Source organism: Argopecten irradians, chromosome 7, assembly GCF_041381155.1.
Source record: "Argopecten irradians isolate NY chromosome 7, Ai_NY, whole genome shotgun sequence".
In the NCBI taxonomy this organism is placed as follows: Eukaryota; Metazoa; Mollusca; class Bivalvia; order Pectinida; family Pectinidae; genus Argopecten; species Argopecten irradians.
Window position 1 is genome coordinate 28,837,585 of NC_091140.1, and position 14,284 is coordinate 28,851,868.

Here is a 14,284-nt window from a genome sequence, read left to right on the forward strand (position 1 = left end):
TCCCCCAAAAAAAAAAAAAAAAAAAAAAAAACAAAACAAAACAAAAAACCCCCAAAAACACCAAAATATCCCAACTTTTCAAAAATGTGCCAATGAAAAAAAATCCAAAGATATCATAAAAACCGTAACTGAAGTATTTCAATTGTGCAAAAAGAGTGACAACATCATGGTAACTACTAGAAAAGACAACTCAGACCTCTTTTCAAAAAGTAATTTCTTCGATCACAAAATGCGAATTTTGTGGAACACTTTGCATACAAAGTTAAAAACACACCAAGAAAATAAAAAAATGTGTTTTGATGGAGGAAGTGTCGGTTAGTTGTTACAAAGGTTATGGGGATAACTGCACAATGTTGACGCCGCTAACTTTGCCACTGAGGACACAAGACATTTTAATTTTCGTCATATTTTCGTTTTATTGATTACCTGAGTAGGATTACGACTATGATGTTGATATTGGAAATTTTGTTCTGTTTGATTTTTTCATCGATAGCACATGTGTTTGAAAAGGGCAATGGGAGTAATTTATCGTTTACGATCCCGTTAATGAATCTTTATTTGGCTTATTGGTCCATATATTATCTCGGCTTGTGTTATATCATTCAAACAGATATTAAGCACATTTGTTATAACTCCCGAGAGGTTCAACATGTGAATTATCGACAAACAGTCACCTCATATCGCTAAAACATAACAACAATTGTAAAACATTTTACAGACATGTCAATATCACAAAACCAATGGTTCATTTTCCCATTTAAATTAGCTGTAATGAGTAATTGAAGGGAAACAATATTCACAGCCACCTCACATCAAGAAGACATGACAAAAAATGTAAAAAAAAATTCACAGAGATGTCAATATCACAAAATCCAACGGTTGATTTTGTTATTTAAATTAGCTGAATAAGGGATGGAAAATTGCACTCCCATTCTGGTCGTTAGTTTGAGGCCTGTATCTAAAAAATAAAGTTTAATGTTACTGAAATATGTTCTCTTTACTCCCCGTAAAATATCACTGTTTTTGTTTTTGAAAAGAGACATTGACACGCACACCATCTGATCCAAGACTTATGTTTGCAGATTACTCGGTAGCTGATGTGGTTTAATATGTACAATATGTCCCTTTTTTCGCCCTTTCTTTAATAAAAGTGTTCTCTTTAAGACAAAATTGTTTATAAAAAAACTTGATAGCTGTCTGAAAGTTACATGAATTTTAAAATAGAGTGAATGAAATATATTTTTAATGGATGCTGGAAAACTGTAGATGTGTTACTGTATCTGTATTGTATTTGGTTAAACACAACAAGATGACATTATAATATACAGTTATTGACCTATTTTCAAGTGGATACGATGAGCTTTCAACCAGAGTATGTAATATAACTCGAGGCCAAAATATGAAATTGATAGCCCTTTCAAAGAGACTATCGATATACTAAAATTGTGTGGATAATATTTAACAAATAGTTTCAGTTTTATGTTCAATAGTAGGTTATCCATACGAGTATATGATAAATATTCAAAATTTTCTATCCCTACATGTACGTGTATGTTGTCGCGACCAGTCCAGATTTCATATGAAAGCAGGGCCTAGCTAGGGGTACCAACAAGTGACTGACTCTTAAATTAAATATATCACCAATCATAATAAAAGGGGTTCGTAGATGACCAATTACGCCAAAAAAGATATATGTCTGTTTAAGGTGTTATATTGGCAAAAAACAATAGGGTCAGTAGGTCAGTAGGATTTTTTTTATTGGTTTTTACTCTAAAGTAATGGCCGCTACCGGAGTCTGAGATCGAAATACCAAGTTTTATTTATTTTATTTTTAGAAAAGTGGAAAAATTAGGTCGGGGGTAAGAAATTAAGGGTCGGTCGGTTAACCCGAAGCAGACATATTATTTTTTTGGCCTTAGATGCACTGTACGTTGTGTAAACATAAATTTTGATCAACTGTTATGGACTACCTCTCATGATTTTTCCATGAGGCGAGCAAACTTATGGGATAAATAATATCTAATTTATCTATACTTATATTGAAAACAAATCATTTTAAAATATCGGTTGAGACACCGAAGTTATTACCAGTATTCTCGGTGCTGTACGAAATTAAGTATTATATCATTTTATCCCTAGAGGATTTATAACAGGACATGTGTGATAATTCTTTCTATTTTATTTACTGCCACACTTGTTATCTCATTTTTTTTATTGAAATGAACATCCTAAAATTAAGTGTTCGACATTTTCACATTTTCCATACTACAAATTTGATTATGACACAAGATTTATGTATAAGTGATCTCTTTAGTTCCCGCATATTATATAATCTAATAAAACTGCCCCGATTGGACTTAATGCCACGACCTTTACTACATCTGCACTTACAAAATTGAGTCATACTTTTGCCTAGCTTTCATTCCCCACTGTAACAAGGAAGTATACTGATATCAGAGTGCCTGTCTGTCTGACTCTGTCTGACTGTCTGTCTGTAGAAAGCATTTTGTCCGGACAATTCTTAAACTACTGTATCAATTTCAATGAAATGAAACATAACAGAAATGCTGGGGGCCATGTGTAGAGGTGCATAAAGGTTTTCTTTCCCAAAGCATTTGACTGCCATGATAGCCAGAACAATTGTCTGGACAACACCTTCGATACTACTGGGCCAATTTCAATGAAATTTGACAGGAATGTTGGGAATCATCTGTGGATGTTCATGAAAGCTTTATGTTCCTAAAAGTTTGGTTTCCATAGTAACCAGGTGACTATACACAGGTTTAGTAAAATGGCCAATACGTCATTATCTTTTGGTCAATTTTGTTCAAATTTGGTCAATTGGTATAACGTATGGATGTGCATAATTTGACACATCACATGCTTCAATAACGGTTACCATTGAAACATAATGCATGATCATTTGGTTGTCATGGTTTGAAATAAGGAGTAACTGGGATTTATTTTGTTTGGTTTACCGTTCTAGTTGTCGTTTGGCGTCCGTTCTAAGACATATTTCATTTGTCCTTATCGTACCCGAAACAAAAAAAATATTATTACACCTCATTCTAAAAATCGACTGAAATGACAATTGTGATTGGTTCATCTAATCACGTGAACGATGTGAACAAATGTCGTGTCTCCTTCTGAAAAATCATATTCCGTTTCTTCTGAAATCTTGTAACAATTGCCGCCTGACGTTTCGTTCTTATAAATGATAAAATCATAGGCGACGTTATGACTTTTGGCAATTAACAATATTTAATATGGCGGAACATGGTCGCTTCTACATTTACACCGTTAATAAATTGGAATAAAAATATTTAATATGTTTACAGTTTGCACGGACATGGACACAATAACCATACTTTCTAGTATTATCATTATCAGTGAATAATGATAGTAAAACGGGCGGCGATTGTTACGGGAATAGCCGCTGGCGTAGCAATGCTGCGGGGACGTGGGGTCATGACCCCACTTTAGGGGGGGGGATGTAATGAAAATAAGAGTTCTGTCCGGCTCAACTGACCCTGGAATATTGTAGAGCGCGCGAAGTCAAATACACGCCATGGTTAAGACATCTCTAACCCACGTAATCCACGTGTCGTGCTGCACGCATTACATCATTTTCGTCATTTCGCGCGCTCTACAATATTCCCTTAAGCCTGCGAAATACCCAGTGAGCTCGGACATTGATAGATAAAATATGTTGTATAGAAGATTTCTTTGTGTGTCCACTTATATGGAACGATCTCTATATTTCATGAGATTTCGGAAATTGAAAAAATCGCATTTGGAACGATTATAATCTTTTCAACAGATGTGAACATGGCTGGCTGAGAAATAACAAGAGTTATTGTGTTTTGATTTAGGACATTTTTACATACCGAATTATTACAGTTTCCATAGCAACCACATGTGTCTACCTATTTGTCGTGTTGTAACACAAAACTGAATATTGAAAACAATCTTACAAAAGCAGGTCATTGTCTAATCAAATTAAAGTCCTAATCCTTACTTTGATGTCGTTTCATAGAGACAATGACAAACAAGATCCTGTAAGTCACCCTCGATACTCCTGGATTATCTCATAGTAAAACTGGAGGTAACAAAAGAAACAAGTAATTTAATCCTTTTATGTACATTAAAGTCATTGTTTAACGGTACACTGTTTTTGATTGCGTGGCTTTGAAGTTGTAATTTTCAAAGGAAGTCTCTGCAGACCTGTGATTGGTCACGGGTTTTTTTTCTCTTGAACTGCTCCCAGTTGTTCTATGTAAAAGTCCAGGGGTCGATATTACGTCAGTGATAGTAACCATGGAGTATCGAGGATGCTCATAAGTAGACTTTTAAACTCATGATTGCTCGTTGTCAGTGACCGGTTTGGTTGTGTTACGATAGGTTTACTCAGAGTGATTTCAGAAGCATGCATCAGTATTGCAACAATGCAATAGAATGCTTAAAATCCGTGCAAGCAACAAATTACAAATAATGAAAAGCACGAAAGATTTCAATCATGAATTCACAGAAACTGTCGAACGCTAAACAATAAAACCAAAATAGAAACTACGGATGCAATTCATTACAGACTTGATAATGACACCATTTAGCAAAAAACCATATTAGATTGCGTAGGTGGTGATTTGTGCAAGATTAAAATGACCTCTTGTTTTAGTTAAGGTCCCATCAGCCTTGAAGCCTTATAAACACAGTTTATTGTATAGAAGATTTCTTTGACTTTCCCGCATGTTCCACCAATTAAATATACTTTACCTTAGGGCTTAATGTTATGGCTTTTGATATATTCGCTCTTGCTTTCTTCTTCAAGATCGTAATCGACAAATTGCTCAATTGATAAGACCTGCATGGTGGCCTCCCGCCAGCTGACATCTGTATTACAGAATTAAGATCTGTTGCGAACACATACGTATCATTAACATACGTTATTGTCAAGGATATTAAATTCGACATACCAATAACTCGGCGTTCGACACTTATGTGGAATGATTGTCTATATTTTATTAGATTTCGGCAATTGAAATTATTGCATTTGAAACGATTATGCATCTCTTCAACAGATGTGGCGGCTGCGAAGTAACAGCATGTCATCGTGCTTTATTTTAGATATATTGTTAAATACCAAATTATTACAAATCGTTCCGATAGCAACCACCTGTCTTCCATGGTTGACCTATTGTTTTTACACGCAACTGAACAATGAAAACACTCAAGATTACAAAGACAGGTCGTTGTGCAACCCATTTAAAGTTAGGATCCTTTCAATGATTTCGTTTCGTAAAGAGTTTGACAAACATTATCCCATACGTCATCCTCGATACTCCAGGTGTTACTGTCACTGACATTATATCCGCCCCTGGACTATCTCATAGTAAAACTGGTGATAATAGAACAGAGCAGATAATTTAGTCCTTTTATGTACATCAAAAGAGCCGTATAACGGTACATTGTGGTTGACTGTGTGGCTGTGATGCTGGGCGTTGCTCTCTCTGTAGTCTTCAAGGAAATCTTTGCAGGCCTGTGATTGATTCAGATTTGTTCCCCTGAGATGCATTCAGGTTTACTATGAAAGTCCAGTAGAGATCGTAAGTAAACGGAACCCCTGGAGATCCTGATATCATATATATTGCCAGGTTTGTAAACAAGAAAATAATAAGAACTATTACTAATAGATTATCATCACGTACGTTTCAAACAGATGCGACCTGGCCTTTGTAACGCGTATGTGTCATTAACTTGAGTGATGGGTCTGCTGCTTATACTTATACTTCGAATTACTCGGTGATATTTTTATTAAGACAAACTTTAGGCATTAAGGAAAAATGGATTTTTATATTCCTTTTCCAAGAAGAAAAAAATGAGCGCAAAGTATGCAGGTTTCCATTTTTAGTACGATATATATGAATTGGGACCTTTTATATTCTAATTAGCTTCTCAAATAAATAATTGGGACATAGATGGAAAATACTGGAAGAAATGTCATACGCATTAGAAGTATACCAAAGTAAATATTGTAATTCAATTTCGTGGAGCATTGAGTCGTCCTTATTTTTGTATTAAATTTAGAAACAAAAGAACTACTCACAAATCTCTATTGAAATATCAAATCAATTCACGTAATTGTATTTGTCATTCAAAATTGCGAAGACTTTGTGTCACAGATTGAACTGTGAATGAATTGAATTTTCGAATGAGCATGCATAATGATCACAGTCACCAAACACAAATTAAGCTTTAGATTTTAAATTTTCCGTTACTCAGGAAAAAGTCCAGCCGAATGTCAAATGACCACACCATAACTAGACATATACTGCAAATGGGTATACTCCCTTTCTGCTTAGCGCTAAGAATTGAAATTGAATAACAGTATCCTGAGTGAATGAATAATGTTACTCGTGACCACGATTGTTTCTCCCGGTCGTTACTGATAAGTGGACAGTGTAGTGAAGATAAACAGTCACGTGATACTAAGAGAAAGCTCAAACCCCATCAATGCTTGTTTTAGATACGCGATTGCCACTATGAGCAAACTCCACGAATACCACATCCGAGCCGATAATTCTCTGACCATCTGAACAACTTGGACAAACACATCATATTTACACCATAATTTGAAGATGGAGATTCTCAATTTCTAGATTCATCATGTCAACGACTTCAGGAAAAGACTAAGATTGGCTATGCATGATGTCTAATCCTATTTATATTTCAATAAGTTTTTGTCAATAAAATATTTAGAAATTGAATCTAAAGTCAATAACGATGGTTCCACTAAGGTTACTGTCAGAGGCTGCCATGTGTATGACGATTTGAAAGGCTATAAATATAAATCGCAAAACTCAATCAACCCCGCAACCCCGCCAAAATGTTCCAAACAGTAAACCGCGCAATTTAACAAGTATACAGTATTATTGATGTGGCATTGCTCTCAAGTATTTGTATAGTTTCTTAATTAGATTCCCAAAAAGTGGGAGAAGGAGAACAAACCAGCATTATGGACCAATTGATATTCTGAGTGGATATTCTCAGTCCAAAAGAGAAAAGAAAAGAAACACCCAAAACAAAAGAAATACAACAAAAACAAGATGAAGGTGAATATCGGTACAGAATGTTTCGTTAGCATGGTGTCAACATCTATTACAAGCCATACAATGATTACGTGGGGCAACAGGGATCATTAGGTATTAGACTACGCGTAGCTAGATCCAACTCGGTAATTCACTGACACCTGCAGTCAGTCACAACATCAACCCTGAACATACAAAGATAGTAACTACAGAAGACATCCACATGAAAAAGAAGAGTTAAAGTGGCAATTGTCATTAAACAAAGAGAATCATTTTTGAAAAGAGACGAGGGGCAGGACCTACCACCGGTGTGCAACTTTATCTTAGTATCACGTGACAGTCCGTGTAAGTCAAAACTTTTCTCTGAGTAATGGCAAATTTCAAATCTAATACAATTCCAGGAACACAGAACAATATCTATAGTTGTAAAACTTAAGTCTGTTTTCCTCAACCAGCTTATTAGTTGAAAAGGTATATGTAGTTTTTGTTCTATAGACAAATATTTTGTATTTGGCAAAAACGTTTTCTATACGCGAAGATGTGTATAATGTATTAACCGTCTCACCAGGAACAGGCACACCGTTTTCCTGGATTAATTGAGAATTTTATCAGTGCATGTAATGCACACAATGAAATAAGAATTTCATGAGCGAACCGAAATAAGATATAATTAAGTATTTTACGGCATCATGCTAAATATCAAGCCCTGCAAAGCGAAATCTCTCGACTTGAAAAAAACGAGAGTTTAGAATCTCGCACAGATCTTCCGTTTTAAAAATGGAAGAATGATAGTGAAGGAAAACGTAAACAAAGAGAAACATTAAACACTGCAATATCTATTGCATTAAACATCAAAATCCATTTAAATTTCAAAATCCATGGACGGATATCGGTCTGTCGACTCGTCTAACCAGTCCTCATTGTCTGTCTTGACATCACCTGCGCTCTTTCCTCCTGTAACATAAAAAGAAGGAAATTCATATGGAACGCAAGCCAACTTTGCTCGTGCATATATATAAAAAGTTTCAACTAATCTACAAGTTCGGGTAAACTAATGTTCAATGAAAGGTAGAGAGTGGACACTACATGCAGCATTGTAAAATTGGACAGATAAATAACAAATTGCAAATGTAATCAATTCAACATAAATGTAATAGGAAAACTGCAATAATACATATTATTACAATTTTCTGTTTTATATATTTGATTCTGGACATCGGCATAAATCCAATCACATCAACCACAACGCATAAATTACTCCTTGTGTTGAAAATCAAGACTCTTTAGTATTTCTACAGCACAGGCCCATTCCTACAATGATGTTTTAATTTTAGATAGATATGTGTACTTTCTTTCTTTGAAAATTGAATGAATTCTTTCGGTATATTTCCCAAAATTTCAACTGGTTTAATTGCTTCATTTGTCTTGAATACATACAATGTAAACACATAAATCCACGTTTTCCCAAATTGAATGATTTCGGTATAATTCCTTATCCAAGAATCACACAAAGCCTACTGAACAAATTTGAAATTTAAGCTCACTTTTCATCACTTTTCCGTTTTCACTGAATTTCAATGTAGTTTCCTTTAGAATCCACTAAATCTTGATATTTTACTCAGTTTTTTAGGACCAATCATATTCTTCATTTCATAACGTAGAGCGGTATATCAAAATTAATCTCGTTTCCATGATAATCCTCCATATCTTGTGAATTTTTCCGACAAGTTATATCCAAGTAAATGGTGGTCTGCCTCTGACATAAAGAGGCAGTTAAATTAAAATATCACAAAATAACTCTCTTATTGGAAATTTGATAATCATTTTAGATAGTTTGACTTCATTAAAGATCTGATCTGCATTGTCTGCCATGTTGCCTCTCTGTACTGATCTCCACTCAGAATGAAGAGAACTCAAACTCACAAAAAATCTCTACGGTAATAACATTGGTATGGAATTTTCATGAAAAATTCATGCAAATGCATGCACGACCAGAGTAGACATATTACAAACAGGTACTGTATGACATAAACAGTGTCACATTTGGTTGATAGGCCTTACCTGTAAGCTGTAGATTAGTTACACAATAGCCAGTTAGCAGATAACTTTGTAAGCTCATGAAAGAGTAGCGGGGTGTCCATTATTTTAATCTACAGTATGTGTTTAGTCCCTATACATAAAATGGAAATTATATGTTTATGGGTCAAGGGTTATTTCGGGAACCAGCTCATGAAATTCTGATTTCATTGTGTGCATTACATGCATTTATGAAATTGTCAATTTCATATCGCAAACCTTAATAAGATTGAAAATTAAGCATGTTTAAAGCATACATCTGTACTAACCTACAGATAACACTGTGCTTATGTAAAGTTATCTTTACTCGATAGATCAAAAATGAAGATTCCCTCAAATAATGTCTGCTGAAACTGGTTGGGGAGTTGGGACTTTTATGACCAGTGGCCTCTCTCCATTATTTCCTGACAATATAGTCCCCATTGCCCGAGCTTTTGAAGTAGAGGTACTACGGTACAGAGTGTGCTTTGAATTGTCAAGTGTTTTGTCACACCGGAAAGAGTTGGATCGTGACCACGCACTTCCTCCTCCTCGAAATGGGGCCTGCTTCTCGAAAGGGCTTATTGTCTGGTTTAGCCTGGCCAAGGTCCCTCTGAGTGTCGTTGACCAAGAGTGGTCGTTGCTTGATTTTGACATGGCTGTTAATTCCTTGGAGATCTCACGTTACTCCCCGATGCGACGGCTAAAGATTTCATCAACGCGTTGTAGAATTTTGGTTTCCCAAAAATGTTACTGTCCGATGTTAAATTGTCACTGTTTTCTTTCAACAAAATTGATTGGACTTCTTAACGTCCTTAGTTAGATTGTATAGGTTGTTCATAGCCCCGCCTGTGATAGGTAGTAGCGTTGAATGCTTGAAAAACTAATGTAATAGTTCTTTTCTACGAGATCTAGACACTAAAACAAATCTTATTTCTTGTCTGTCTCATCTGAGCGCACACCATCGATATCCACCCATTGAGAGTGGTCCTAATCACGCTACCCAACCCGTGTCTAAATTGAAGATAAGTTTTTTGATCATACTCCCTTACCGTAACAGAAATGTTCTTTGGCACTGGAATTTTCCAGAATTTTATCCAGAATTTTTATGGAATTAAAGATGTAAATCTGTTCATTACATAATGTTGCCATATCTGATGGTAGTACTGGTTTCCTCACTTTCCGTGTCGGCCACCTCAAAACGGACGTAATTGGAACGAGAGTCACTGCTATTATGTTTAAGCTTTCTTACGTTTACGTGGTGGACATAAAGCTAGAACTACGCCGAGACGAATCGAATCGTCCTCACTACAATATCTAGTATACGAATAACGACGATTACGTCCACGCTAAGACCGGGAGGGATGTCGTGATACAGAACGATCTTTAGACCGAGAACGGAAATCGATCAAGTTTAAACATCTCTAGAATGAGATTGGAATCGGGAACATAAAATGTAACGATCATATCTAGAAGATCTTACATTTTTCCTGGTCATCAGAAAGAGAACTAACGGTCACCACCATAGTGTGTGTCCATTTTCCAACCACGTAGTTGAAACGTATTCTTTCTATCTCGTACATTGGGTCACGTACGCCGCACGTCGGGAGTCCGGGTCAAGCCCGGTAAATCGTCTATTGTTCCCCTACTCCACATTGTGAGTGGGGTTCGACTTAAGAATCACCTTTAAAATCGGCATATTACTTCTAGTAAAACGTGCACTGCAGCTAGCATGAAGCCATTTTTAAAACTGAAGATCTCACGGGATGCGAGATTCGAGATTTCTAAAGTCTATTCGTTGAGACTTTTCCAAGTCTCGTTTTGTGCGAGATACTTTTGGCTTTGCATGTCGTTTGACAATTAGCTTGATGTCGTAAATGGTTAATTGTATCTTATTGACGTTTGCGATATGAAATTCATAATGTAAGCCCAAAAACCCTAGCGACACACACTATATCCGATAACGAACAACACTTGTCTGTCTATATACCTTTGTTTGTTTTTAATATTTGTAATAACATTGTCTTTACAAATGCGCCAGTTTATCTCGTCATACCTATCGCCATATATAACAGAGTTACCTCCCTTGCGGGTAGACATTCATTATGACGTCATTAATTTGTGAACGAAACGAAACTCTCGTCGTTTTTTTCTCTGAAAAAGAGTGACGTTGCGTTCGCAAACACATTACGGCACAATCAATACCTACTCGAAAGGGCTGACAACTCTGTTATATGCAAGCAACGGTAAAGTCCACCAGCAATAATCTGTGAAAAGTAATGAAAATCAACAACGAAAATACCACACACGTGAATACCAGATCAAAATCATTCGAACACAATTACAGCGGAAACTTCGTTTAAAAAAAAATCGATTAAAAATTCATGACAACTAAAAATATCACACAATGCTACAGTAGATTTACACTTTGATGATGTTTTTCGGTAATAAAAAAATATCGAATTTAATCGTACAAAAATGTTAAACGGAAGGCGATTTCGGTCAAGGACCATTCAATATTTTAATTGGGTTTTGAAACGGAATCTTTCTCAGCATGTCGCCGAGATAAATCAAGCAATCAGGGAAAAAGTTTATACACAGTTAAAGGGACAATTCAGTCTAAGAGAACATTAAAAAATTTGTACATATTTCAGGAAAAAACCCAGTTCTAAATGAAATTAATTATTCGGGTTTTACTGTGATATGCCTTGAAAAGCCCCTTGGATTGTGGGTCATGTGTGTAGATGTTCAAACTCGCTCGCTGTCCGCCATTATACACATTTGTAGTAATTCGAACTTCTTGTATGCCGAACCCTGTCCCTAGCTCTAGAAGTAATGCAACTTTTGTCTAGAACTGCCTCAAATCGCTCGACAGTAGTGTAGTTTACCTTATTAGGTGAATTGTCTTGCCTAAAAACCATTTCATCACCTTCTCGTATGGTTATGTAGTTTATTTGCATATCGCTGCGGTGACTTTAGCTCATGCATGGGGTACAGCGGCCATATTGTACCTACTTAATCGTATTGATCAACGATTTGATATTTCAACGATATTAATTGAAATACGAAAACAATGACGTGGAATTTGTCAATATTTTATGTCATGTAAGTTTCATAAGTCGATTGAACAATACATTTTGTGCTATAAATGTAAAAGAATTTCATAAGTATGATAAAGGAAAAAATATAATGATAAAAAAAAATATCGACTTAACTGGTACAAAAAGTACAACAATTTAATTTTCGGCAAAGAACGCTTTCAATATTTCGGATTATATGTCAATGGGATGGACTCGTCAAGTGTACTGTAAAACAAAGAATGAAAATACTCAAACCCTACGTTATTACCACATTAACTAGTTCATGTAACAGGGCACTTACTAAATGATGAAATTATCACCACATCTACGACGATAGACAGTTTTTGAGAGATATGTGATATGAATATGAATCCAAAACTTCAGCTGCCAGTGTGTAGGCCTAAATATATAAGATAGTGTTTGTCTTATATTTCACGTATGTGTTATCTTATAAGTGTTTCGCTTGTTGCTTGTAAAACCTGTTCAAGAGTTCTAGGAACATGACTATCCTGCACGAACCAGCTGCAAGATGTATCGATTATGATTTACTCATGAAGCTAACTGCTACTTTCTCAAGTGGCGTAGTGTTGACCTTAAACAACTATTTATGTAGAAGTTTCAGGCGAGTTCAAAACTAGTTTTCAAATTTTGATGAGTCCACCTACAATAAATATAAAGGGTTCTTAAAATTTTGGTGAGTCCCGCAGGAACATCATGAGTCCAGAACTTGTCTAGGTGAGTCCCATGTATCACAGAGTAACAGTCAAACTGTGATCCCTTGGAAAGGATAACAGGCAAGTTTTCTTTAATATGACGAAAGACGTTATTTTTAACTACCACAAGCTGTTGCGAATAACTACCTTTAATTATTGTATTTTATTTGTTAATATATTTATATTTGTATCCACTTTTCAACACTGTAGCGTTTTCGACGCCTTCAAATAGTTGTTGTTCTCCAGAGGAAAATCCAAATTTGTTTTAATCATCATCGTTATGTCCTTAGTTTCTTTGCTTTCGTTCTTAGTTTCAGGAAAATTGTCTTTGGAAAATTAAATTTACACACATTTAAGCATCCCTTGCGTTTTTAATATATTTTATTATCTGTTTCAAGCGCACAATAAACTTTGTCGCGAAAACGAAAACATTATTGACTCCAGTTGAATGGTCATTAAGGTTCAATTTTTATTATTCAGAATTTTATGATACCTAAAATAGCTGTTGTTTTTAAGATGTAATGATCCTCAGAGATGTCGCTAAAGACATTCTTTGAATTCAGTGCTTTCTGTCTTATAAATGAACTCATAGAAACTTTCGGCGATACATTTTTACCACATTTAGAAATCTACATTCTTACCGCATTTCAAACGTGAAAAATATAAGTATCAAAAGAAGATAATATTTTATTGAATTTAAAACAACGATTTTATACAGTGATATCATTTTCATACACTGATGTTTTACCATACAATAACCTCTCTCTACATGTTTTTGGAATATAGTTTTATCTGATAAATGAATCAATTCCTTTTTTAAGCTTTTGAAGAAACCGGATGACACTGGTTACCTGTTGGCATTACTCCGTCAAAAAATATATATATGATAAAGGTCACACCTAACTACTCCACAGATAATGTCAACTTGTGAACATGTTAATATTCTGAGATTAAGCCTCGTGTACCGGCAGACCTATTTGATGATGTGCCAGTACTTGATGTTAGAAGTGAGTGGGAAAAGGAGTACTGGTAAAAACAACCACCGACTTATCCCAGACAGTGCTACCACACACTCACTACCACGACATGACCCTGACACATTGGTTTTGTTTGGCTTTAACATCCTATTAACAGTCAGTGTTATTAATGGATGTACTTGGTAAAAGGAAGTGGAGGAATGCCGGAGAATAAATCATCAACCTACGGTCTGTACACAGCAGCAACTGTTCCACATGGGTTTCTAACTTAAAACAGAGAAAAAGGACTTGTCAGGAATCTTAACAATTTGCCTTACCACGGCCCCTTGACCCTCAGGCAAAGTAAGATTGGTTGAATAATAATTAAACATTTT